This window comes from Salvia hispanica, chromosome 1 (genome assembly GCF_023119035.1).
Source record: "Salvia hispanica cultivar TCC Black 2014 chromosome 1, UniMelb_Shisp_WGS_1.0, whole genome shotgun sequence".
Classification (NCBI taxonomy): Eukaryota; Viridiplantae; Streptophyta; class Magnoliopsida; order Lamiales; family Lamiaceae; genus Salvia; species Salvia hispanica.
This window is the reverse complement of record NC_062965.1, coordinates 24,187,649-24,192,265: the sequence shown is the minus strand read 5'-3', so window position 1 is coordinate 24,192,265 and position 4,617 is coordinate 24,187,649.

The following is a 4,617-nucleotide window of genomic DNA, read 5'->3' as shown; positions in this document are numbered from 1 at the left end:
AGGTGGAGGAAACCGACAGGAAAAATAAGCTGAACAAGGAAGAACGCTAGACAAAAGAGCATCGAATCGAAGGGCAAAATGGACATTACAAGAACAGTCTAGAAGCTCTGTCCACTATAAAAAGGAGCACACAATCAACATGAGGGATCATCACCTTTCAGCTCCTAGCTTAGTTTTTTCCAAATTTTTTACACACTCACACACTTGGGGGAAATCTTAGGGGGGTTCTAATTTCATCGGAAGTTTGTGGTGCAACACCGTCTCCACGGAGGCGAAGAAACAATTGTCTTTTACTTTTCTGTCTACTTTTGGTACTCGCTGAGTCCTCGCTGTTCGAGGCTCGGCTCTGTTTCATTATTATCGTTGGATACTTCGCGTTTGCAATGGATGTCGCTGCTTTTGTTTCGTTTATCTTATCGTGTGGTTTTTGGTTTGATTTGCTGGTTATTATTGTTTGATCTGAGTTTGGAGTTGTTTTGTAAGAAATCTGTTGTTGATCGGCTGAATCTACGTAGACTTGTGAGGATCGGAGATGGAAATGATGTTTGGTTGTTGTGGATGGCTTGGATCCGAAGGGGATTAAGCGTCCCGTGGATAGATCTGCTTGCTTTTGCTATTTAAATTCTGCATTCTTGTTTTGCCTCGTCTAGTAGTCGTAGATCTGCTTTAGTCTTAACTGTTCTTCAAATCTGTCGGGTTAAATTTCGTCTACTTTGTTTCGATCTTTGTTTAGCTCTGTTTTTAGCTGGTTGTTTCATGATAAATGTTGGAGAAGATGATGTCGCTGTTAATTAGTCCCTTAGTTAGTTATTTTGCAGCTTTTCCGTCGTACTCTGCCTAGATCTAACTGTTAGAGTAATATATTTCATTTACCAAGACTACGAAGTAAAAGCTCAACCCCAAAAATTGTGTGGCAGCAGCCAAAAATAGTTCCCAAGTCTTTAAACATGTTTACTTGCGCATTCATCTCTGTGGATTCGATCCCTACTTTCCTATACTAGTTTTCTTAGCTAAAGCGGGTTGAGGGTTTTTGAAGGGGGAGTTAAGGTAGTGATTGTGTGCCCAACGACAGGTAGCTCAAGGTTCTCTGAGTTCTAGACCCATTGTCTATCGAATTTCTTGGACCGAGGGTTTTCTTTATTAATTTTAGAACACTCTCTCGCCAACCATTATTAGCTTCTAAAACTAAAACTCTTCACTTATACAGTAGTATAGAGAAGCTCTTAGCAGTAATAACTCTCAATAAGAATGAATGCAAACACCACAATTTTGAAGTCCCGGCCAAAGCAATGCTACATACAGAGATCGCTAGAACATGAAGGTCATACAAATATGCTCTTTTACTTCCCACTGAGAAGTTTCTCCGCTATCCACAAATCAAAGTATCAAACGCAGAGATATAGCAGATGAGAGTCACATCAATGTGAAATAATTTCCATAACCTTGATTGATTCTACTAGTTTGAGAGTTTTTCATAAACTAACGCAATGAAAAAAGGGCATTCTACTCAACTGAGAAATGTTTGTGAACACCACAACCTTCTAATGCAATGTATACTAGTAGTTCATAGTTTAACCCAAAATCAACACTAATTCTGAACTAAAAATCAAATGCATCAAACTATAGTTGAATGACAGAGTTGAATATAGAGAATGAGAAAATGCAGCCAAAACTCATGGACGAAAATTGACAGAGTTGGAGAGATAGAAAGAAATGCACAAATAAAGCAAAAAAATGTGGAGAATTCCTAAAGTAAACCGCAGAAAAGAAGAGAGAAATCACCGAATCAGTGTGGGAAAAAACGACAGCTCTCTCTCTTCTTTTCTCTCTTTCCTCGCAGTTAAAATGCACAAGCTTCAGAGCAATTTTCACAGATTGGAGATATAGAATCGAGCAATTTTCACAGATTGGAGGTAGAGAACCGAGCAATTTTCACAGATTGGAGATATCAATCTTCGCAGATTGGAGGAGAACCGAGCAATTTTTGATTTTACGGAGCTGAGGAAGTAGAACGTTCGAAACGGTAGAAAGATCTAGGGTTAAAGTAAAAAGCGGAATAGTGCATTTTAATTTCCCACGGATAATGGCCCTCGAAAATTAAATTCATAAATTAATGATTAAAAATGGAATATAGCATTTTAATTTTCCCACGGATGTTTCCCTCGGAAATTAATTCCTAAATTAATGATTATTAAAATAATAGCTTTACCCACGGAAATCGTCTGTTGGTAAAATAAACTGACAAAGTCCGTGACAAAGACGTTGGAAATAACGTTGGGAAAGTTACTAGCAGAAAATCCCTTGGTATTCCATGGGTAAATTCCAATGGATATTTTGTTGTCAGTAAATCCCTTGGTAATTAGCGTTTTTTTTGTAGTGCCATCCGTCGAAGTTCGAACACATGCATTTGTTAATAAAGTTGGTGAATAAGATCATATGAAGTACCTATTGCAGGCATCATTTCATTGTGTTTTGCAAGTACTATGTCATTTCCTAGAAATACAATTTTGGTTTTATTTCATTGCACTTTTGAGATGAAATAATACACTTTTAGATCCAACCGAAACATGGCCAACGATTCAGATCAGTTTTATCATATCATATGTAGGAGACGATGTCATGTTTGAGTCTTGAAACTTCAAAGTGGTTTTATATTATGTTAGTACTACTACTACTCATTAACTTAAAGAGAAAATAGGAAGTATTAAGTATTCTAATAACCAATAAGTAAGTAGCACTACTTAGTAGATAAAATACTGAAGTGCAATTGTACATTCATCGATAAAATCGAATTGCATATTTATCAGTTAATTTTTTCAACACGTTGTTGATTTTATAACTTTCTGAATATTTTTTGTATTTCTTAATTTTTTATTTAATAGTTTATGTTTATAGTATAAAGTGTTATTATATGTCATGTGTTGTGTTTTTTAGATGTGTGAGCATATTAATTAACAATCATTTTTTAATAGTTGATTTCAACAAACATATAGAGTACTTCCTATTTACTTTAAATAAAATACTTTTCGACGATGCTAATAAATTAACAATTTGCTAAAAAAAATTGAGTTTATTTTCAGTTTAGAGCATCTCCAATAGCAATAGGCCAGCCACAGGCTAGCCACTCTCTCTCTCTGCCACGTCATCAGCACTAAAAATCCACCTGCCACATCATCATTTTAAGCAAATAGGCTAGCCTAAGGCTAGCCGCAATAAAAATAATTCAAAAACAACTACATTTACGGAATTAAATTTACTTACGGAATTAAATTTACGACACGTATACGGGAAAATTCATTAATTGCATTAAAAAAAAGTACATTCATTTAAAAAAAAATTACATAATAAAGAAAAAACTATCGCCGTGCAGTCTTCCGTGCCACAACTCTTCAATTATATCCTTTTGGAGTTGAATATGAGCATCCACTTGGCGCATGTCGGCATGTTCCTGGAGGCGGCCGACTTCATCGAGAGGTACCCCACGTCGTACGCTAGGGGTAGCCGTTCCGTGGCTTGGACCGGCTTCATCGTCATTGGCCCAATTAGTCAGTTGTACGCCTTCGTCTTCGACGATCATGTTGTGCAAGATAATGCAGGCGTACATTATATCAGCAATACAACCGACATCCCACAAACGTGTTGGACCCTTGATTGCTGCCCATCAAGACTGGAGCACACCAAATGCGCGCTCCACGTCCTTGCGCGCCGACTCCTGCCGTTCCGCAAAGTAGGCCTTCCTGTCATCCGCCGCATGCCTGATCGTCTTCACAAAGATGGGCCACCTAGGGTATATCCCATCCGCCAAGTAGTAGCCCATATCATATCGGTTGCCATTGGCCACAAATGAGACGGCCGGACCGATGCCCTGACACTTCTCGTTGAAGAGGGGCGACGAGTTGAGGACGTTGAGATCGTTGTTCGACCCGGCTACCCCAAAATACGCATGCTAGATCCACAGCCGGTAATCAGCTACGGCCTCGAGGATCATCGTGGGATTCTTTCCCTTGTAGCCGGTCGTGTAGCCCCCCTTCCAGGCAGTCGGACAGTTCTTCCACAACCAATGCATACAATCTATGCTGCCTAACATCCCGGGAACCCATGCTGCTCGTGCATCTGCATAAGATCCTGACAATCTTGGGGGGTAGGGCTTCGAAGGTATTGATCACGGAAAATTGCAATCACGCCCTGACATAAATACTTCAGACATTCCAGGGCTGTCGACTCACCGATGTGGAGGAACTCATCCCACATGTCTGCCGCGCCTCCGTAGGCCAACTGCCTGATTGCCACCGTGCACTTTTGAATAGGGGTGTGGCCAGGTCTGCCAGACGCATCGTGCCTGAAGCGGAAATAAAGATATCGACGCTCCAAAGCGTCAACGATACGCATAAACAACTCCCTGTGCATTCTAAAACGCCGCCTCAACATGTTTGCGGGAAATCGCGGGTTCTCTGAGAAGTAGTCGTCATATAGCCACTGATGTGCTGCTACGTGATCCCGATCAATCACTGCTCGGTGGTGGACAACGGGAGGAGGGCGAGGTAACGCCTGCTGTTCGACCCTTCGTATGTACCGCTCTATCTCGCGGTTCATGTAGGCCTCCATAGCCTCGTTCAT